Genomic DNA, 24,213 nt, shown 5'->3' with positions numbered 1-24,213 from the left:
TAACAATGGTTATGCAAGCAATTCTTGACCCCCAATGAAGCTTAGAAAAGCTATAAAAACAAACACTTTTTAAATTATATGTGATTACTCTTTATGTTTGTAAATACTTGGGTTGTGGGGGCACTGATAAGTTCTAAAAGGGCAATTTAATTTTTGTAAGCTTCGCCAAAACAGCTGCTGTTTTTACTTGTTTGCCGACTTCATATTTCTGAAGCACACAGAAAACAAATTCTGTTCTTAATAATGAGCCAATTCCAATTGCTGTATTGCCATGGGATAGCATTGCAATACCTGTGTGTATTTGGTGCACAATTTTGTTTTTATAACACCCTGGGGTAATATATATTTTATGATAACCACAGCCTCATGCATTATTACCATGCAACTTAATATTGTTACATCATTGCAGCTTTATCTTCTAATCTGAATGCAGCTGGGATAATATTATTAAAATACTTTTGCTAAACATTCTTGTCACTGACAGTAAGCTCATGTGATTTTAAATAATTTATAGTCTTCATGGTAACCTAACTCATTGCTCAAGACAATGAACCCAGAACATACACCCATACGGTTCTAGTTTAGGTTTGCAGGTGCCCTTGGGTAAGATACCCTCAGTGGGTCTACATCTTTGCCACAGCCACGAGTGTCCGGTTTGCTTGCCCTCTCCCTCTGAGTCCAGTTTACACTGCTGTCAAGAGGGAAAGTGCTAATCACTTTCTCCTTTCTTCTCTGAGCCAGCTTGCTACCTGAGACCAAGGACAAAATAATACCCCTACTGGTGAGGCATCAGGCATAAGCCTGCATTTTATTAATGTTTGATCAGGACTTGTATATTAAAGAGGGCTTAGATTTTCAAAAGTAGATTTTCAAATGTTTCATGCCAGGCAGAGAAAACCTTGGCCATTCTCCTAAGACAAGGGGCCCCCCCTTTGATTGATAGCAGAAAGCAATTCTCAAAGTCGTAAAAGCTGAAATTACAGACTGAGTAATGACACTGACCCTACATGTTACAGAAGATAACAAAGGCAGAGATAAATATAATTAGGAATGGGCAAATAGTAAAATGATACCATGGGCCTCTCTTAAACCTTGAGCTGTATTTTCTAAGGCCAGAGGCAAATGGGGAGAAGCATCTAGCTGACACAGAAAGAGAGGCTTTTTTTGGGAAGTCTTTTTAAAGCTGTATCTTTCTTAAACTGAGAGAGTTTGAGGAAGAGCTAATGGGAAAAGCAGCTTGCTAAAGGGGGGGAGGCTTCTTCTGAAACTGTTTTAAACTGAGTTTTTTTCTTCTTTCTCTCTCTACTTTAAAAAGGCCTTATTCCTTTTAAGAGGCTACCTGTGTTGTGTATTAAGTATATTGGCTTAAATGTAATTATGCAAAGGATTTAAGAAATGCTAGATTTCATATAGTTGTAAAGAGTTGTATTTATCCTGGAATTAAGTCAGCCAGCAGTTTAGCCCCCCTGCCAGACAGGAAGACGCCATCAAATGCTGTCCAGATATATTAGCTGTCAGACATTTGTTTAGAAACCTTCAAATGAAGGATATCTTTCAATGTTGATGTGAAACTCAAGATCCTTGACATATGTTTAAGATAAAAATTTAAGATTAACCATTTGTTTTAGAAGGCAATAGGGCAGGGAGGGCAAGAGGTGAGCTGGTAATTAAGATTCCTTGTTGAGACACATGTAAGATATATTACTACTTATTTGTCATTTATAGATGTAACAATATATAGCTGTTTGTGTTCCATATAAGGACAGGAGGATGTGGGTGTATCTTTTAGGATTGGATATAGCAATCAGCCAATAGGAAATCCAACTAGGCTGATTGGACAGAGGCAGCCACAGGAGGAGCAAAGGGGGCTGGATTAAGGGAATATAAGGGCTGGCCATAATGGCAGGAGCCAGGCCAGAGCTTGGTAACCATATACCACTGTGCCTCTCATTTATTTGTCTGACAAATAAATAATTATTTTAATTTCTCTATTGCTGCGTTGAATATTTCATTCCAGCTAAGCGTTAACCACAAGCAGGGTGCTACATTTTATGGTGCCGTGACTCGGATAAGTGGTCTGCTGGAACGCAGCCCCTTCGCTCTACTGAGCAGGGTACAAGAGAGAGGATCTCTAAACTGCTTACCCAAGCGCGCACTGGTAAATTTTTCCAGGGGGAACGCAGAAGTCTCGTCTGTCTGATACCCTGCTCACTGGCGGCGACGGACCGGGGGGAAACGGAACCAACCAGGGGTAAGTGCACAAAGGGATTTTTGGCCCTCCAATTAATTGGGAGGAAGAGAAGTCTTGATCAAACTTCTGCGTCTCAGTAAGTGGGAACTGAGTACGCTAGGTGGTTGGATACATCAGATGGTGATCTGGTGGGGGAAAAGGGAAGAATGGGAGGTAGTGTGTGGTGAAGTATCTAACACATTGTATGTGTGAGAAAGTACAGAGCAATCTGTAGCTGACCTGAGTGTGGAGTGGGCAGTACTTCGGTTCCCAGTGAGGCGACTCCATCTGGGCAAGGAAACCCACGAAGCGTGTGTGTGAGTGACTGAGTGGATACTTCACAGGGCCATACAATGGGAGTTGGGGGTTCAAAAGGGGAAAATACACCTCTTGAATGTATGTTAAATAATTTTAAGAAAGCCTTCTCAGGGGCGTATGGAGTCAAAATGACGCCAGAGCGCCTGAGAACGTTATGTGAATTAGAGTGGCCGAAGCAAAATACTGAATGGCCATCTCAAGGAACCTTTGATATAAATTTAGTAAGCAAACTTTGGTCTAACATCGCCAAAGAAATTGGAGGGTGCCCAGAACAATTTTCATATATAGATTCCTGGCTGAGCACATTAAATAAAAATCCTCCATGGATAAGGGAATGCAAAGTCCAACGATGCAAATTATTGGCTGTAAAAGCCGAAGCTAGGAAAGGAATCTTGCCAAATAAACTCAAACCCATTTTTGAGGGACCAGAGGAAGAGCTGCTTCCACCTCCACCCTATGCTCCACACCGAAGGGAGCCTAATCCAAACACTCCACCAGTTGTAACCCCAAGGCAAGAAAGTGGAATGAATAATGGGGCTGGAGTCACAGAACTTGATTCCTTGATAGATTATGATAAATATCTTCAGGAGGCATTGGAGGCCTATAATAAAGCCCAAGCAGAAGTGGTTATTCCATCTGTGAGTCCCAGTAGAACTCCATCTACAGTCTCTTTTAGTGAAACAACTGATTGCCTACCCCAAACCCCTGTACATCCAAGTCCTAGAGAATTATTACAGAAGTTACAGGGAGACCTTAATCGGTCAGCAAGCAATACAGCCAGGCGTATAAAGCTGCTAAAAGAACGCCTTGGGACAAATACCATCCCCTATGATTTGAGGCCCCTAGAGCAAGGCGAAGAGAAAGATCACGTAGTAGCCCCTCTCAGAAGAGTATTTGATGCACTTGAGGAGCCTGTGCTGGTTAACGGGCAACCCGGACCACGGCCACCTCGAACTTCGACCCTGCAATATATTCCATTCACGACTACAGATCTGATGAATTGGAAAACACACACCCCATCTTTTGCAGAAAAACCTCAGGCTATGATGGACTTGGTGACTTCAATAATAAATACTCATAGTCCTACTTGGACAGATTGCCGCCAGCTCCTGAATACTCTGTTCACCACTGAGGAAAGGAGAGACATAATTGAAAAGGCACAGATATATTTGCGTGAGCAGGCCAGAGTGGGAAATATTTATAATATTGACCGTCATCTCCAAGACAACTTTCCCTTGGAAGATCCTAATTGGGATCCAAACAATGTAATTCACCTGGCCAGACTTACCACCTACCGCCAGACGCTTGTGCAAGGTATCCGCAGGGCATGCCAGAAGCCCACTAATATGTCTAAAGTCTCAGAAGTAGAACAGAAACCAAATGAGAGTCCAGGAGACTTTTTAGAGAGGCTGCAAGAAGCCTATCGTATATGGACTCCTTTTGACCCTGAAGCCCCTGAAAACAGCAGAATGATTACTGCTACATTTGTGGCCCAGTGCGCTTCTGACATTCGTAAGAAAATTCAGAAATCCGAAGGATGGGAAGGGATGCTGATGAGCCAAATTATGGCCATTGCACGCCGAGTTTATCGGAATAGGGATGAGGCTGAGAAACAAGAGAAGAAGAAGTGGCAGAAGGAAAAGATGGTAATGCTAGCCACAGCAGTGAAGCAAGACTACCGCCCCTTAAATGGAGGAAGAGGGCGGGGAAGGAATCCACCACTGGGAAGGAATCAATGTGCAAATTGCAAGAAGGAGGGTCATTGGAAGCGGGAGTGTCCTGAACCCCTGAGGTTGGAAGAAGTACGCCCAGGCCCAGGCCCAGGCTCCGGCCCAAGAAACCAGGGACGGGGACGGGGAATGATCCGAGATGGAAGATATCAGAGACCTGGACAAGGACGGAGTAGGGACAATGTCATTGGACTGGCAGAGGAGGATTTTACCCAAGACTAGGAAAGACCGGACTCCATAAAGTTAGGCTTCCAGGAGCCCACGGTCACGATCCAATTAGGAAGCCATTTAATAGACTTTATGATTGATACTGGGGCTGAATACTCAGTACTCCCAGAACTATTGCAGAAAAAGGCATCCAAAAGTGTAGTCATTAAAAGTGCCACTGGTCAGTCAGCTAAGAGGTCTTTCCTCCAACCTTTGGAATGCCAGATTGGGGGACATCGTTTAACCCATCAGTTTTTGTATATACCTGAGTGTCCAATACCTCTCTTAGGTAGAGATATGCTGTCCAAATTGCAGGCCCAAATCACCTTCACTCCTCGAGGTCCAGAAATGAAACTGCCATCAAAGGCAGCAGGAATAATTTCCCTCTCAGTACCTAAGGAACAATCATGGCGCCTAATGTCAGCCCTGCAAGTCCAACCCACATTGGATACAGAGTTAAACAAGCTCCTCCGAACTCTACAGGTGCCACCAGGAGTATGGGCCGAAAATAGCCCACCAGGAATGGCCAAGAATATAGCTCCAATTGTAGTAACCTTAAAACCTATGGCTACCCCTGTATCTGTAAAGCAATATCCTTTACCCCGGCGAGCAGCAGAGGGCATCCAGAAACATTTGGACCGCCTATTAAAATATGGTCTGCTTAAGCCCTGCCAATCAGAATGGAACACACCCCTTTTGCCTGTTCGAAAACCTGGAACAGATGAATACAGGCCAGTGCAGGACTTGAGGCTCGTAAACCAGGCTATCGAGACCTTGCACCCAAATGTACCAAACCCATACACCCTGCTGAGTTTGATCCCACCAGAAGCAACATTTTTTACTGTATTGGACTTGAAAGATGCATTCTTCTGTTGCCGGCTGGCACCACAGAGCCAACCTATATTTGCCTTCCAGTGGGAAGACCCTTTGACAGGAACAAAAGGCCAGCTAACCTGGACGAGATTGCCCCAGGGATTCAAAAATTCCCCAACTTTATTTGGCACTGCCTTGGCGAAGGATCTAACAAGTTACCCCTCAATACCTGGAGAAAAGGTGGTTCTGCAATATGTAGATGACCTTATACTAGCAGCAAAGGATTTTGATACCTGTAAAGAAGGTACAGAGGAACTGCTCCACTTGCTCTGGGAAGCTGGCTACCGAGTTTCCCAGAAAAAGGCACAGTTATGTTTAGAAAAGGTCAAATATTTGGGCTTTGACATCTCACACCAACAACGAGCATTGAGGCCAGAGAGGAAAGAAGCTATTTGCCTTATCAAGGAACCTACCACAAGGAAACAACTCAGAGGATTCCTGGGAACAGCAGGGTTTTGTAGACTATGGATACCTGATTTCAGCAGTCTGGCCAAACCCTTACATGAAAGCACTTGAGGTGCAGAAAAGGACCCATTCGTATGGGGACCTGAGCAGCAACAAGCCTTTTTAGTTATCAAACAACGACTTATGGAGGCCCCAGCCCTTGGACTGCCTAATTCGGAAAAACCCTTTCAGCTGTATGTACATGAACAGAATGGGATTGCAGCGGCAGTCCTGACCCAGAGATTAGGAAGTTGGAACCGTCCAGTAGCTTATTTGTCAAAACAATTGGACTCAGTAGCAAAAGGATGGCCTCCATGCCTAAGGGCAGTAGCGGCCACTGCCAGCCTTGTCAAAGAAGCTGATAAATTTACCTTCGGCCAGACGATGTATGTGAATGTACCTCATGCTGTTCTGACACTCATGGAATATAAGGGTAGTTATTGGCTAACGAACCCAAGGATGGCTAGGTACCAAGGCCTATTGTGTGAAAATCCCAGGATTCATCTACGAGTAGTGAATATGCTCAATCCAGCGACTTTGCTGCCCCTACCAGAGGTAGATGATGAAGAATCACATGATTGTCTCCAAATAATGGATGAAGTTTATTCCAGTAGACCCGATCTGAAAGATGAACCATTGAAAAATCCAGATGTTGTATATTATACTGATGGTAGCAGTTACCTGCATGAAGGTGCCAGACGAGCAGGATATGCTGTGGTCACCAATGAGGAAGTTGTGGAAGCTGAAGCTTTGCCTGCTGGCACCTCGGCACAAAAAGCTGAACTTATAGGTTTAACTAGAGCTCTGCAATTGGCAGCCGGATGTAAGGCAAACATCTATACTGATTCTAAATATGCCTTCTTAACCCTGCATGCACATGGTGCTCTATGGAAAGAAAGAGGTCTAATAGGAGCCCACGGGAAGGCCTTGAAATATGGACCTGAAGTAGAAATCCTGTTAGAAGCAGTATGGGCTCCAGAACAGATTGCTGTAATGCACTGCAAAGGTCATGGACGAGGAAGGGATCAAATAACCAGAGGAAATCATGCTGCTGACAAAGCAGCTCGAGAGGCAGCCCAAAAGCCTGTGGGAGGATTTATAGCAGCCCTCATACCAGAGGTAGTTCCAGAAGAAGTTAAACCTCACTATACCCCAGAAGAGAGGAAGTGGGCTGAACAGGAAGGAGCAGTTGTGAAGGACGGTTGGATGATCCTGCCAGACAATAGGATTTATGTACCTCATCATCTAGCAGGCACAATTGTAAGAAATTATCATGAATCTACTCACCTTGGCGGTACTGCAACCAGAGAGAGTCTCAGTCGGAAGTTGTATATTATTAACTTATCACAATTAGCAACTTGCATTTCACAGAAATGTGTTCTTTGTGCTAAAAACAATCCCAGGCAGGGACCGGTACAACCTCCTGGAATCCAACATGTGGGATATGTCCCCATGGAAAGCCTAATTGTGGACTTCACAGAGCTGGTCCCTTCTAAGGGATTCAAGTATCTCCTTGTGTTTGTAGATACTCTTACCGGATGGGTTGAAGCTTTTCCCACCCGAACTGAAAAGGCACGAGAGGTAACTAAGAGACTCCTCACTGAATTGATCCCGAGGTTTGGATTACCTAGATGCATTGGAAGTGACAATGGGCCAGCGTTCATTGATCAAGTAGTACAAGAAGTATGTCGAGTCCTACAAGTGAAATGGAGACTGCATGCAGCCTATAGGCCTCAGAGTTCAGGGAAAACTGAAAGAATGAATCGGACTCTGAAAACCCAATTGGCAAAATTAACCCAGGAAACGGGATTGGGATGGGTAGATGTGTTACCCATAACACTGTTTCGTGTTCGGTGTGCACCCACAAAAAGACTTAAGTTGTCACCTTTTGAGCTCCTGTATGGGAGACCGCCCTCCTTTGTTCAGGATATTTCAGCTGATCTTAAACAAATAGGAGACCATGTGACACAGGGACAAGTGCAATCTCTCTCCCGTGTTTTTGTTTCTCTTAACAGGTGGGCCCTCGAGCGCACGCCGTGCAGCATTGCCGAGCCGATTCATCAGTTCCAGGCTGGCGATAGCGTATGGGTGAAAGAGTGGAAACGTGATCCACTTGCACCTAAGTGGCGTGGACCTTACACCGTCTTGCTCTCTACTCCAACAGCGGTGAAGGTAGCTGAGGTGACCCCCTGGATTCATCACTCCCGTTTGAAGAAGTCCGAAGGCAGTTGGACGTGCAAAGGTGACCCCTCTAATCCTCTTAAACTGACTCTCTCCAAAAACCCCTGTATCTAGCCCTACCGGGAACGGGCTAGGTCACGGGCAACATTAGACGACCGGCCTGCTGCAGCCACAACCTGGAAGCTGGCTGACCTGCGCACGCCTGAAGCTTGAGGAGCATCTGAACCAGCGATTGTGAAAGGAAAGATTCTCTTATACAATTGATTGACTGCCCCACAATTGATTGACTGCCCCCCCCTTGTGGAACAATTATCAGAGATATTACTCATTGGGGATCCTCGGGATATATGTTTTGGTCTTGGTGGTTCCCCATTCCTGTCACTGGGGGAATTATATTGGGACTAATATTTATTTGCTATCACAATAAGGTAATCTTTTGTGGAAGGAATGCATATGCTAGACATCAACATGATTCTATTAATCCTGATCCCTTGGGAAGGGGAAGGGTCCTTGAATCTGGCCAAATTGACTAAATATGGATTCCACCATGACCACAATATGTGGGTAGGTTTAGCTGAAATGGTAGCCAATGTTGCAAATAGGACCAATTGCCTTGTTTGCTCTCTCGGGCCAGATGATTCAGAGGGAGGTATGCCCTTATTACCGATACCATTAGATGCCATTGGTATGGTAAGCGAAATACCACACCAAACAGAAGTACAGAATTTCCCCGGATGGAACTCAACTAAACCATTACGAGTTATACCTGTACAAGGGGAATTCTGTGTACATAGATCATCAGATGCAGCTGATTCTACCATGATAGGCTCTTCTCATTGTCACTATACTTGGGATAATATTAAGAATACCTGGGCACACGATACTACCTATCGAACTCGGGATGCCTTGCCCTGTGCACCTCCTTTTATTCATGCATGGAAAGTGGTATGGAACATAACTGTGACAGAAAAAGGCAATCTAACATACTGCACTGTGAACTCTCTACCTCTTTTGCTATTTCGCCTTCTGTACTCCACGTACCAAAGACCTCAGACACGATGGTTGTGGTGGATATGTGGAGAATGGGCATACAAGAAACTCCCCTCCAAATGGAGTGGGACTTGTTTTCTGGGATGGATATTACCACCAATGTGGATTATGCCCACTAATTTGGCCAAGCGTACACGAAGAAACGCTGATATTTCTCATATAGCAGGAGGAAGTACCCAAAGTTGGAGCGGTACTGATGATTGGCCACCAGAGCGCATTATAGCCTATTATGATCCTGCCTCCTGGAATCCTGGTGAGCTCATACAAGGGGCACGGGATCCTATTTATAATCTAAACAGAATAATTCGATTGCAAGCAGTAGTGGAACTTGTAACCAATGCAACGGCCAAGAGTTTGAGACTTATTGCACAACAGTTGGATGAAAGTAGAGCCGCCATTTTGCAGCTGAAAATGGGAATGGATTATGTACTTGCCAAGCAGGGAGGCCTATGTGGAGTCTTGAACTTGACAGGGAATGCCTGTTGCTTTAACATTTCAGATAATGGTGAGGCAATCCGTGTGTTGGCCACAAAGATGGAGAATATAGCACATGTCCCAGTACAAACATGGGAAGGATGGGATATGGGATGGCTCACCAATTGGTTACCTAATGTCACAGGACTCAAAGGGATACTATTGTCTTGCTTGTTTTTCTTGACAGTAGTGGTAATGGTTTTATGTATGATGCCATGTATCATTTCATGTTTTAGAAGTACAATTAGCAAGATGGTTTCAAATGAAACTCTACCTCATATCATGGCCCTATACAGAGCTTTACCTCAGGAATATGATGAAGGTCAAGCTATCAAGGACACTTGGGATGAAGGTCCTTGAGCTTGAAAGGGGGGGAATGAGGCATCAGGCATAAGCCTGCATTTTATTAATGTTTGATCAGGACTTGTATATTAAAGAGGGCTTAGATTTTCAAAAGTAGATTTTCAAATGTTTCATGCCAGGCAGAGAAAACCTTGGCCATTCTCCTAAGACAAGGGGCCCCCCCTTTGATTGATAGCAGAAAGCAATTCTCAAAGTCGTAAAAGCTGAAATTACAGACTGAGTAATGACACTGACCCTACATGTTACAGAAGATAACAAAGGCAGAGATAAATATAATTAGGAATGGGCAAATAGTAAAATGATACCATGGGCCTCTCTTAAACCTTGAGCTGTATTTTCTAAGGCCAGAGGCAAATGGGGAGAAGCATCTAGCTGACACAGAAAGAGAGGCTTTTTTTGGGAAGTCTTTTTAAAGCTGTATCTTTCTTAAACTGAGAGAGTTTGAGGAAGAGCTAATGGGAAAAGCAGCTTGCTAAAGGGGGGGAGGCTTCTTCTGAAACTGTTTTAAACTGAGTTTTTTTCTTCTTTCTCTCTCTACTTTAAAAAGGCCTTATTCCTTTTAAGAGGCTACCTGTGTTGTGTATTAAGTATATTGGCTTAAATGTAATTATGCAAAGGATTTAAGAAATGCTAGATTTCATATAGTTGTAAAGAGTTGTATTTATCCTGGAATTAAGTCAGCCAGCAGTTTAGCCCCCCTGCCAGACAGGAAGACGCCATCAAATGCTGTCCAGATATATTAGCTGTCAGACATTTGTTTAGAAACCTTCAAATGAAGGATATCTTTCAATGTTGATGTGAAACTCAAGATCCTTGACATATGTTTAAGATAAAAATTTAAGATTAACCATTTGTTTTAGAAGGCAATAGGGCAGGGAGGGCAAGAGGTGAGCTGGTAATTAAGATTCCTTGTTGAGACACATGTAAGATATATTACTACTTATTTGTCATTTATAGATGTAACAATATATAGCTGTTTGTGTTCCATATAAGGACAGGAGGATGTGGGTGTATCTTTTAGGATTGGATATAGCAATCAGCCAATAGGAAATCCAACTAGGCTGATTGGACAGAGGCAGCCACAGGAGGAGCAAAGGGGGCTGGATTAAGGGAATATAAGGGCTGGCCATAATGGCAGGAGCCAGGCCAGAGCTTGGTAACCATATACCACTGTGCCTCTCATTTATTTGTCTGACAAATAAATAATTATTTTAATTTCTCTATTGCTGCGTTGAATATTTCATTCCAGCTAAGCGTTAACCACAAGCAGGGTGCTACACTGGTCCACACACAAACTGCCCGGACTTGTAAGTTGCATCTCACTTCAGTGCTGGATAGAGGACAGTATCATTCACCATTCCTGCAGCCATCTTAGGAGATGCAAAGCAGGTCATGTAGCATACACTGCTGTCTTCCAGTAGGGTGAATAGTTGGGGAGATTCAGGAGGAACAGCTAGTATGGTTGCTTTAGCTGCCTGATGCAGCTGCCTCACTCCACCCAACAGGGCCTGCCCAGCATCTCCTCCCTCTTGTTGCTGTTCACATACTCAACAATGGCCGTGAATAGACAGTGACAGCAAGCAGTAACAAGGAGGGGGTTGCAGGGGCTGGCACTCAGAACCACCCCTCTGCCTTGTACTCAGTTACCTGTTTGTGACTAGCTAGGCTTCATGGCAGCCATTTTGTGATTAGCCATGCTCTCCCAATGGCAGCCATTTTGTGGTGATGCCCACCAGTTTCTCAAATTTCTACATGTGCTCAGCAATATGGAGTGCTTAACAACAGAATACGGCAGAATAAGATTAACCAGAAAATGTCTTGGCATCTTGTCTGTCTTCTATTTCCACTTCTCATTAAAGTTTCAAAACTAGTTTTGCTGCCAAAAGTAACGTCCCACTTAAATATTCAGAAGCAGATAGGTGATATATCACAACACTAAAACAAATAACCCTTATGGGGAAATGTGGCGTGCATTCCCAGAAGCTTAAACAGAATAAGAAGTTCATGAAGATTAATCATCTTTCACTTTCTTGTGCTTCCTTTTAATTGCGTGAATCTACAGCAAAGGACCAATATGATCAATTTGTAGACATTTTTTCAGCAAACCAGAGACAGGTTTAGATTGTAGTCTGGGGCTATCAGCCTTAAGTACAACACCGCTCTTGGGAGTTGTTTTCTGGCTGAATTAACTTTGTACAATGCTGATGAAAGACAGATACTAAAAATTAAATCTTGATAAATGTGGTTCTTTTAAGGAAAAAAAATTGTACTACATGTTTTGTTTATCAGCATACAATATAAAGGAAACCACGTTGCTGAGTAGTTGCTTTCCCTTTACCTCTAATAATCTGATACTGAAGGCATGGAACAAACCAAAACACAGATGGGACCAAATGTTGAGTTGTAGGACTCTTTTCTCATACTAGAAGTATCCACATTTCAAGGACTGGAGGAAATTTGCAGTAACAGTCAGAAGCATACATATGGGTCAGTCATTAAGTGCTACTTAATGAGGGGTTCAGCAAGGATAATGTCCACTCCTGCTTCAATCTCCTTGAGTTGGAAAGCAAACAATCAGGGAGCTTCCTATACTCACAGAGGGCCCACACACTCACAGGTTTGCCCTTCAACTGGGCCTGGCCCACCAATAAGGCAAGTGGAGGCGACCACCTCATCTTGCTGCTAGTTATGGAACCTCTTGGGACAGTCTTATTTGATTTGTTATGAAATTCCCTTCATATTAAGACACTTATCATTTCTCATTGCCTATAATGGATTAGGATGTAATTTGCAAATGGATCTCTTGTTTTAAAGTTATGCTTGCAATAAAATAACCAGAGCCAATTTCAGAAATATCTTTTGTGTAATTGTGAAATAATGAAAAGACACCCTTGTGAATCTGCTTCAACATCGAAATGGCTTAAAACATTTTGGAAGATTGCGATGGAATATATTGTTGAATTGAAACAATATAAATGTGAAAGAGACAAAAACTCTTCAGTTCAAATTGATGAGTTCATTAGAAATTAATGGTAGCAAAACAAGGGGGAAATGACAGCTTGTTTCTGGGTCTGGCTTGTGAAACACACAGGTATGTAATTGCTTTTGAAAACAATTAAGACAAAAATGTGAAGCTGGTATATAAGCCAATTGTTTAAAGTATACAGAATATCAATCAATCAATATATATCCTTTGAATATCTCAAATGACACTCCATCCCTATGATCCTCTTGAGTGTTAAGATCAGGAGAGGAAAGTCTCTCAGTAGTTCCACCACCCTCAGAAGTGTGGGGAATGGTGACCCAAAGAGGGCTTTCTCTGTGGCAGTCCCTGTGTTGTAAAATTCAGTCCCCACAGAGGTGCATCTAGCACCAGCGGCGTAGCGTGAGTTGTCAGCACCCGGGGCAACGCAAGTAATTTGCGCCCCCTAACCCGGGGCAAGGCAAGTAATTTGCGGCCCCCCAACCCCTAACCTGCGAGTTGCCGCTGGTGCTGCCTCCCAAACGACGCCGCTTGCCCGGACGAGGAGGGGGGCAGAGAGGCGAGGAAAATGCAACGGCCCAGCAGCTGCAGCAGCAGCGGCGGAGGCGGGGCTGTGAGGAGGGGCTGCCTGGCGCGTCCTCCGCGGCGAGCGCTGAGAGCCGCTGCCTGCCGGGCGCCTTCAGCCCGGACGCGCGCACAGCTCGTCGGTTCCGCGAGACATGCGGCTCCGCTACAGCCTGCGCCCGAGGCTCTTTGGCGACTCCGGAGGCAGCGAGCGCGCCCCCCCCAGATGTTGCGCCCGGTGCGGCCGGCACCCCTGGCACCCCCCACGCTACGCCACTGTCTAGCACTGTCATTATTCAGCTTCCGCTGCTTGCTGGAAGCACACTTCTTTATCCTAGTCTTAGGTATTTTGGTTGGATCCACCTCTTCTGTTTTGTTTATCTTATACTGTGCTGGTTTTCTTAGAACTGTTTTACTTTTTATAATTGTATAAACTGTTTTATCTGTTTTACTTGCTTTTAATTGTAGTGGTGTGACCTGGGCTTGGCTCTTGTGGTGAAGGACAAGTAAGAAAAACTTACAAATAAAACAATATCTGCAGGATTATGCATTTTGTAGTAGACTGGTCTCTCCACTGCCCTGAACGCTTCTGAATCTCTGGAAGTTAAATCTTAGAAGATAATTTAGCATTTTCAGAAACATGTTTACCAGCAGCGGTAATTTTTCTGTTCCAGTTCTACACGGATCTTTGGTTTCACCACATAATCTCTGTTAAGACATTTCATACCCTGAAATACCCTCTTCCGACCAGCACTCTGCGAAGATGGTGCTCCACCAGGGGAACAGAAAATCTGGAAGCTGAGTAAGTTTCAGAAACATTTTAAGACTTGCAGGCCTGAAGCCACATTATGGTTGTGGGGTTCTTGCCTTCTTAGATATTCTTGACCCCTTTACTGTTTGTTTGTTTGTTTGTTTGTTTGTTTGTTTGTTTGTTTGTTTGTTTTTAAGCATGTCTATGGCTCTTTTTTCTTTCAGACCTTGAAGGAAAAGCTCACAGGCAGTATTGTGTCTGCTTGCCCAGTAAGAAGCAACCATGCTCCTGTTTTCCGGCTAGATGGTCAAATCCATTAATTTTTGTTTCTCTCAGTTTCCCATTTTAAGTCTTTAATTCAATTCTCCACATCTCCATGAGGGTCTGGGATTTATTTTTTTAAGGCCTCGCAGAAATTCATCAGCAATTTAGTGTGAATTTCTCTTAATATGCACATCTATAATTCGATGGGTTCATGATTTATACAGTGGTACCTCGGGTTACATACGCTTCAGGTTACAGACTCTGCTAACCCAAAAATATTACCTCGGGTTAAGAACTTTGCTTTAGGGTGAGAACAGAAATCATGCTCCGGCGGCGCAGCGGCAGCAGGAGGCCCCATTAGCTAAAGTGGTGCTTCAGGTTAAGAACAGTTTCAGGTTAAGAACGGACCTCCAGAACAAATTAAGTTCTTAACCCGAGGTACCACTGTATATGCAATTTTGCCTAATAAACACATTTTTCTGGGCAATTTTTCACTTATAATGCATTTTTATGCACACTTTATGCATTTTTGTACACAACTGGAGAGCTGCATTGCAAAATTTGGAAAAGTGCAAAGTTGAAAGATGGCTGTGTTTTGGTTCACATTGTTTCAGAAAGTATGAATCTGGTAAATTTTCCTTTAAATGTGAATGGAATCAAAATTCTCTCCCATCTCCGCTTCCTGTATTCTGGAAAGTACCGTATTTTGCGCCCCATAAGACGCTCCGGCCCATAAGACGCACCTAGTTTTTTGGGGGGGAAATAAAGAAAAAAAATTTTATTTCCCCCCCCCCCCCAGGTGCGGGGCTGGAAGAACCAGGTCGGGGAACAGTGGGAAGGCACGCTCTGCCTCCCCGCTGTCCCCCGAGCTTGTGGGGCTGGCGATGGGGAGAAGTGCACCAGTCCCGCGATGGCAGGCAGCTCTGTGCCGCCATCCCGAGCGGGGCGGGACTTAGCGCCCCGCTCGGGATGGCGGCGTAGACCTGCCTGCGGTCCCGCGACGGCAGGCAGATCTCTGCCGCCACCCCGAGCGGGGCGGGACTTAGCGCACCGCTCGGGATGGCGGCGTAGACCTGCCTGCGGTCCCGCGACGGCAGGCAGATCTCTGCCGCCATCCCGAGCGGGGCGGGACTTAGCGCACCGCTCGGGATGGCGGCGTAGACCTGCCTGCGGTCCCGCGACGGCAGGCAGATCTGTGCCGCCATCCCGAGCGGGGCGGGACTTAGCGCACCGCTCGGGATGGCGGCGTAGACCTGCCTGCAGTCCCGCGACGGCAGGCAGCTCTGTGCCGCCATCCCGAGCGGGGCGGGACTTAGCGCCCCGCTCGGGATGGCGGCGCAGAGCTGCGCTGGTCCCAGGAGCGCAGGCAGCTCTGCAGGGCCACCGGGAGCGGGGCGGAGCTTCTCCCCCGGCTCCCGGTGGCCGGGCAGAGCTGCGCTGGTCCCAGGAGCGCAGGCAGCTCTGCAGGGCCACCGGGAGCGGGGCGGAGCTTCTCCCCCGGCTCCCGGTGGCCGGGCAGAGCTGCGCTGGTCCCAGGAGCGCAGGCAGCTCTGCAGGGCCACCGGGAGCGGGGCGGAGCTTCTCCCCCAGCTCCCGGTGGCCGGGCAGAGCTGCGCTGGTCCCAGGAGCGCAGGCAGCTGTGCACGGCCACCGGGAGCGGGGCGGAGCTTCTCCCCCGGCTCCCGGTGGCCGGGCAGAGCTGCGCTGGTCCCGGGATTGCAGGCAGCTCTGCGCAACCCTCGGAGCCGGTCTCCCGAGGGTTGCGCAGAGCTTCCTGAAGCCTGGAGAGCGAGAGGGGTCGGTACGCACTGACCCCCCTCGCTCTCCAGGCTTCAGCGAAAGCCTGCATTCGCCCCATAAGACGCAGGCACATTTCCCCTTCATTTTTGGCGGGGAAAAAGTGCGTCTTATGGGGCGAAAAATACGGTAAATAAAAAAAGCCATAATAAAAATCCATGTTTTATGGCTATGTAATACAACTGTATGATTTCAAACCTTTTTAGCTCCCTGTTGCTGTATTGGTTGTATTTCTCATACTGATGCATCCTTAGGCTTCCTAAGCACAAAATTCCTTGCTACAGTGGTGCGTATATGGATTGGCTTTTACAGACTGGAGATATGAACCTGCTTGGAGTAAGGGCCAAACTACATGGTGTTTGCTTGCTTGCTTGCTTGTTTGTTTGTTTGGTAAAGATAACTACATGTTATGTTAACTGCATAATCTAGTGTTTTGTGATTTGAATATGTGGTGTGTGTGTGTCCCCCACCCTCCCCTGATAAGCAGGAGATCTGGGATTTGTACAATAGTAAGAGAGAAATGAAATACAGTATAATGTGCATTTGCTGGAAATGCATTGATGGATGAGAATCATCACAGGCACTGGGAAAGTATATGTACCAAGGAAAGTACTTTGTCTTAATTTACATGGAACTATGGTGAAGAATAGCGGAACTAAATTAAGAAAGAAAACATTTACCCATAATAGTTCAATTAAGTATCAGGAGCGCATGACTTTACTATATCCTGTTCAACTGGACATTCTCCAGGAAGAAATGCTGCCTAAAACAATTTGAATCAATGACATAATGAGCAGGTTGATATAATATGCTGTTCTCATCTCTGTTTTTTTCAGATTCTATTAAACATCCCCTGAGTGCTATACTTATTATAGCACGCGATGGTAATAGAGAGTTTTTCAGGAGCCTTTCATTGTCATACAAAGATTATTGCAAAGAGAGATTGCCAGAAAAATGGGACCACTGTTTAACTCCATAGCCCATAATTATCTGCAATCATTTTGCATGCAGCCTTTTATACTAACATGGAGAGTTGTAAAACTGACAAGCTGATTTTTATAGCAGGAATTGATGTGTGTGTCTGATGGCACTGAGTGATAGAAGTGCCTGCTGACATCTGAGATAGGGGCTTTGCATTCAAAAGCAACTGTAATTTAAGCCCTTTCTTATGAGCACTGGACAAACATCAAATATAACTGACGCCAGTCATCTGATCAATGACATCTCTGAATGAAGGTTTTTCCTTACAATTCATTTCTGTACTATAAATGCATATTTCATTACTCATTTGTTTCATGGAGCCTATATATAGCAGCTGTGCTTCCATTGCATTTCAGATGAATCCATTTTCCATTGTATGGCTATTGTTGCATCCCACCCCAGTCTTCGAGCAGTGTGAAATTCCAGGGGTTCCAAGTACTCATGTTTCCTTTTGGAAATGAGGCAAAGTGGAGACCGTGGTGTATTTAGGCTATATGGTTTATTTGCACATACATACAACCTGAGCCTATGATGGAGGGGTTCACAGGATTAGCACCCCAAGAGAGTCTTGTTTCTCCCATAATCACAGCCTTGGATTCAAAGAGAAATCAACCATCATGCAGCTCGCTCTCTCTCTCTCTCTGTCTGTCTCTCTCTCTCTCTCTCTCTCTCTCTGCAACCCTCTCTCCAGCTTGCTGCCTTTACCAGCTTGTGACCATTTTTCCTCAACTCTAGCACTGTTTTCTAATTAACTCTGAGTGGAGGGAGGTGGCTGTCTGGCCCATTTGCTGTCTGGCCCAGAACCTTGCTTTCTCAATGGCCATCTCCCAAGTGATCTCCTGAACATGGGGAACTGGGTCCAGGGATTAGGAGTCTGGTGTTCACTTTAATCCCCCAAGCCTTGATTAAACTATAACACCTACTGGACCCAGGAAGATTCTGGCACCCACAAACTCATAACACTATCAATGGGTCACATTTTGTAGTTGTGGTTAAATGAAATATATAGTACCCCATATTTCATAAAAACAAAACCCATTACTGTAGCCCTTGCTGCATGTAGTGTCATTGCACAATTGTTATAAGCTACTATGCTCCTTGGGGCATAAGTTTGTGAAAAAGAGGAACAGAAGTTGAACCTACTTGTAACTGAAGTAAAATCTCAAAATGGGCAACTGTTCCTGCAAGCTGTTTTGGCCAATGGGCTGGTATAGTTCTGGCAACTCAGGTTGTTATATCTATTTATTTCTGTTTTAAGCTAGCCTTTCCAATATTTAACTTCAATGGTTCACTCTATCTTTCTCTAAGGTGAGAGGCCACAAAATTCCAACAATGCCCCACTGACCCGCTATCAGAGAACAAAAGCAACATATATTTAACACGTCCCAGAAAGAATCCTTGTAATAGCTTGGGGAAAGAATTAGGACCCATGTTAACATCTAGTCCCCGTCTAGGATGTGAGTCCCAGAGAACACAACAACCATTCTCACTTGTATCAAAATATTAATAATCTGGCTGTGGGGAGCATTACTGTCAGGTCATTGTCATGGTCATATCATTATCTTGTCTGGATTCGGGATGTTGGAGAATTTCAAAAGGCAGGTTTGGGCTTTAAAAAAAAAAATCTTTTAATTTACAGACTTACGGTACCTACAGTATCCGGGATATGCAGAAGCTGCTACCTTATTTTATGGGTGGTCCCATTTTGCTTCAAAACTTAAACATACTCAAGCACCTAACTTTGCTCTTGGACAGAAATTATTAATGTGTGCAAAAGATCCTAAAATTGGGCTTGAACCAGCTATAAGCAAAACAAAGTGTTTGTTGTCCACCAACTTCCTTTTTTAAAAAGTAATCAAAACAGTCTAATGTATACATTTGTAACACAGTAAGATTTTGTGCACTATATCTTTGTTTTTGTTTTCTGTTTTGTTTTGATTTTTAAACATTGCTTTATGTATAGAAGAAGCATACACAGGAAATGCAAACTACAAATAGCAATTTGTTCAAAAGAAACCCACAGGAAGTTTTGCAAACCGTTCAACATCAGGCTGTCTTTTGCCATGCGAGACAAAAGCTGCTCAGTAACCACTGAAGCATTGATAATTGAGGCTTCTTCAGCATATGACAGATGAAACAATGGCTTTGTTTCTATCTGGAAATCAAATGGGCATGAAGTTGCCCTTTGCATGTGTGGCACTGATCTAGGATTGAGGCAGTTCGCTGGAGACAGAGGGGCTTCATTTTCCTACCCAGGCGATGCAGAGGGTGGGCAAGCCATACAATCCCTCAGCTGTAGCCAGTAAGGGTTGGCTGAGATCATGTAATCTATCTACCCGCCTTCTAAGGTGGCCAAGATGGTTCTCTACTGTCAGAGGATAGCCTTCTAGTGGAAAGAGTCCTACCTTTGAAAAACTGTCCAGTTCAAGTCCAGTTTAAAGATAAATAACTCTAAGAAGGGAGAGCAGGGAGCTTGAAGTTGCCTGTCAACCATATGCACATGGGTCACCTTCTAACAGTCTTCCCCACCAGGTTTGGATGTTTTGGGAAGTTTTTAATGTTTGATGTTTTATTGCATTTTTAATTTTCTGTTGGGAGCCGCCCAGAGTGGCTGGGGCAACCCAATCAGATGGGTGGGTTACAAATCATCATTATCACCATCATCATCATCATTAAAATTACAGCAATTATTTCTCTACCTATCAACTAGCACTTGCAAAGTTAGTGCAAAGCTGTGCCCTCTTTTGTTTTCTTTTTTTGGTAACTCATTTGTGGCCACCTACCCTGCCCTCTTCATTGTCCCACAGCCACTCAGAAAGCAGACATTGCTTTCAGTGCATCTGTTCCAAATATGACTTTAGTTGGATATAACTTAAAAATATATTTTTAAAAATATCACTTCAAACTTGAAAAAGGGAAATTACATATAATTGGGCTGTCAGACACCAACATATCATATATATATTGTGCTATGCAGTCTGGGCCCCTGTTATATCAAATGGGCTTGTTTATTTCAAATTACTTGGTCATGTATTATATGTCTGCTTTGAGGGCATCAATATTTATCATTAAATTCACCCTGTACCACACATTTACTTCTCTCTCTCTCTCTCTCTCTCTCTCTCTCTCTCTCACACACACACACACACACACACACACAGCCCTTATTTAGAAGCAACATCTTCACCATCTACTTCATTCATCTGTTGAACTAAGTTCTTGCTGCAATAAATAAGGTTATAGAAAGGTGGCATGGGAGACTTTTATCATCAGTGTCACCAGATGGCGCTGCAGAGTAGTTTTGCTTAGGACTAGTAAACATATAACCTACTGGTACCTTTACCTTTATTTACCTCTCCCTGATTAAAATTCTGACTTCTTCCTCCCCACTCTCATTTACAATTTTATTAGCAGTTAGTAAAGAAAGTGCTTTATTCTCAGAAACAGATCTTACGCACATGTTTTGGATGTGAAAGCTCCTTCACACAGTACAATGAAAGTACAGTGGTACCTCGCAAGACGAAAGAGTTTTCCGTTTTTTGAGTCGTTCCACAAGACGAATTTCCCTATGGGCTTGCTTCGCAAGACGAAACGTCTTGCGAGTTCTTGCGAGTTTGTTTCCTTTTTCTTAAAGCCACTAAGCCGTTAATAGCCGCTAAGCCGCTAATAGCCGTGCTTCGCAAGACGAAAAAACCGCAAGACAAAGAGACTCGCGGAACGGATTAATTTCGTCTTGCGAGGCACTGCTGTACTGTATTTAAGCATATCTTTTGTTACATGTGAAGGAGCCATCAGTGTGGCTTCAGGTTTTAGGAACCACAATAATTTAGGAACCTTCCACATTGAGGGATTAATATTACTGGGTCATATATGATGAACTATGGGCCATTGATGAAAGTATTACTAGGCCATTGCTGAAATAAGGCTAGGAAAAGTTTGTTGCAAGAATCTACAACTAGTGAAGGAATGACTAGATATTTATTTGATTTAAGCGCAGGTAAAAAAAGGTAAAGGGCCCCTGGACAATTCAGTCAAAGGAGACTATGGGGTTGCGGCACTCATCTTGCTTTTAAGTGCATTACATATCTGGGACCATACTAGTCATATTAAAGTCCATGTCAGTTTCTCAACACCACAGCCATCATCTGTTAATGGAGGAATGTTACAGTCATTGCACATGCTGTGGCACTGGAAGTTGAAGGGCTCCTAAAATACAAGGGTAAATAGATCCTAATGCACTTTACACTGATAAGTAGTTTTGTGGCATCATAAAATAGAGACAGAGAAAATACATCCTGACATTTAGAAAACTATTAAACCTGTAAGATTACTGCACTATTTCTTTACTATTTTTAATGTTATTAGATTGTTATCTGCTCTTGAAAGTGGAATGGTTGGTTATGATTCAAAACCAGCTGTTTCCCCCCATTAAATTTCTGAAGATATTCATGTACCGTATTTTGCGCCCCATAGGACGCACCTAGTTTTTTTGGGGGGGGAATAAAGGGAAAAAAATTATTCCCCCCCAGGTGCGGGGCTGGAAGAACCAGGTCGGGGAACAGCGGGAAGGCGCGCTCTGCCTCCCCGCTGTCCCCCAAGCTTGTGGGGCTGGCTATGGGGAGAAGTGCGCTGATCCCGGGACTGCAGGCAGCTCTGTGCGGCCACTGGGAGCGGGGCGGGACTTCGCGCCCGGCTCCCGGTGGCTGCGCAGAGCTGCGCTGAGCCGGGGACTGCAGGCAGCTCTGCGCGGCCATCTGGAGCTGGGCGAGACTTCGCGCCCCGCTCCTGGTGGCCGCGCAGAGCTGCGCTGATCCCGGGACTGCAGGCAGCTCTGCGCGGCCATCGGGAGCGGGGCGGGACTTCGCGCCCGGCTCCCGGTGGCCGCGCAGAGCTGCGCTGATCCCGGGACTGCAGGCAGCTCTGTGCGGCCATCGGGAGCGGGGCGGGACTTCGCGCCCGGCTCCCGGTGGCTGCGCAGAGCTGCGCTGAGCCTTGACTGCAGGCAGCTCTGCACGGCCATCCGGAGCTGGGCGGGACTTCGCGCCCCGCTCCCGGTGGCCGCGCAGAGCTGTGCTGAGCTGGGGACTGCAGGCAGCTCTGCGCAACCCTCGGAGCCGGTCTCCCGAGGGTTGCGCAGAGCTTCCTGAAGCCTGGAGAGTGAGAGGGGTCGGTGCGCACCGACCCCTCTCGCTCTCCAGGCTTCAGCGAAAGCCTGCATTCGCCCCATAGGACACACACACATTTCCCCTTCATTTTTGGAGGGGGAAAAGTGCGTCCTATAGGGCGAAAAATACGGCATTTAGGCAATAAAGATGTTCTATTTCCTTGCTGCACAGTGGGCTCTGTCTTGCAGTTGTTCTATCCTGCTGAATGAAGACAAATATAAAATATATACCTAACATAATGGTATAGTTAAAACAACAGTGCAATACTCAAAAGATGATCAGCAGACAATAATTTAAAAATTCATTCAGAAAAGGCTTGGGTAAATAAAAGCATGCATCTGAAGTAATAGATTGCTGGAGTATGCCTTATCTCAAGTGGTAATGAATTCAACGTTAAAGGAGCCACAAGTTAATCATACATCAGACTTTAAGCACAGAAGTCTTATTGTACAGTCAGAACCAAGTCACAGTGTGAAGGGCAAAAAGGTCTTCCTTTTCGGTACACTTCTCGGTTTCATTGCCAACTTAAACTTCCCAAGATAGTAGCACCTAATATTATAAACCAAAGGAGCTGACACTGTGCATTGTTGAATGTAGTGTGGGAGAAAAGCATAGATACAATAAGACAAAGAGTGTCGCTTTTGAATTTTTCTGCTTCAAAAAAATTCCGGCGATCTATGATTGTGAGGAAAACTGCAAAACATTTATGAGCAAATAACATTTATGACATATATATAATAATACTTGGTATGCAGCCAAAAAATTCTTCCAAAAGAGTAAGAACACTATGAAAAGTAATTCTGCCAATCTTCCTAGGGCACACTTAATTTCTAGGTACCAAAATGCATTACTCTGGTTTTCTGTATGACATACCTCCAACAAAAGATCTGGCTGGGTACTTCAAAATTAAATGTGACATAAGGGTTACTGTTGCCGGCATTTGTCTCTATCACAGGAAATAACCTGTATGTTCTTCTACACAAGGCCTCTAGAATGCCCTGAGGACTTTAGCAACAATCTAATCAAAGTTTTCAATAAAAGAAAGGAATTTATTGAATGTACGTTGCCTTCTGATCATCAAATGTTGTCAACACTTTGTCATATTTACAGTTTCTTTATAGGCAATATTGTTCGGAAGAGAAAAGTAACATGAAATACGGCTTATATAATGAAAACCCTACATGGCAAGTAGTAACCTAGGAATTTGTAACTGGCTCCCCGCACAAATCATATATGTTTGTCCAGATCTGGGCATTTAAACACATTTTAAATGTTCATAGTTTACTATGGCAAATCTCAACTGCAGCATGCAACGTGCTTAGTTTTTGAAGGTTTTGAATTCATTCTAGCTCTTACTGGCATGGTATGACGGCATATACATATGAAGGCATTAAGTGCTAGTATAGTACTTAATTTATGCCGTACTATGGGATGTTAAAATTATTACCATGCTGCGTGTCTCTGTTAACTTGCTTGGTGGTTGTCTTATTATAAGCAGAGGGATTTTGGTAAAATGAGATTTTCTAGCTAATTATATAATTAAGTTGCATTTCAATGTTTTGCACCTGATTTGCTTTTGTGCTTCTTGTTTATTTTACTTAAGCACATTGTTTAGAGATAATTATTGTTGCTTAATTATGTTACTTAAAATGTGGAATTAGTAGTAGCTGGGGTTGCAGCAATATTGTTTAGTATTATATGTATAATTTGTATTGTATTGTAGTGTTATAAGACGGGAGGAGCAGAGACAAAGGGCCAGAGTTTCAGGAGGGAGAGGCAGAATTGCAGTGAGTGAGGAGGTAAGTGAACAGGGGAGGGGGGTTCTAGTTTTGCAAGCT

At 44.4% G+C, this 24,213-nt stretch overlaps 1 long non-coding RNA gene across 4 annotated transcripts in view; it reads left to right on the top strand.

The window, feature by feature from the left end:
* Positions 1-24,213, top strand: part of LOC308589916 — a 39,662-nt gene that overhangs the window by 5,426 nt on the left and 10,023 nt on the right. Inside the window, exons 1-3 of one of the 4 annotated variants that reach the window (XR_014009548.1) lie at positions 11,173-12,961; positions 14,092-14,219; positions 23,486-24,174. This is a non-coding gene — a long non-coding RNA (uncharacterized lncRNA). The other 3 variants (XR_014009549.1, XR_014009550.1, XR_014009547.1) reach the window with 3 other exon arrangements.

This window comes from Podarcis bocagei (assembly GCF_964188305.1).
Source record: "Podarcis bocagei genome assembly, chromosome: 6".
Classification (NCBI taxonomy): domain Eukaryota; kingdom Metazoa; phylum Chordata; class Lepidosauria; order Squamata; family Lacertidae; genus Podarcis; species Podarcis bocagei.
This window is presented reverse-complemented; position numbering and strand designations above follow the sequence as displayed.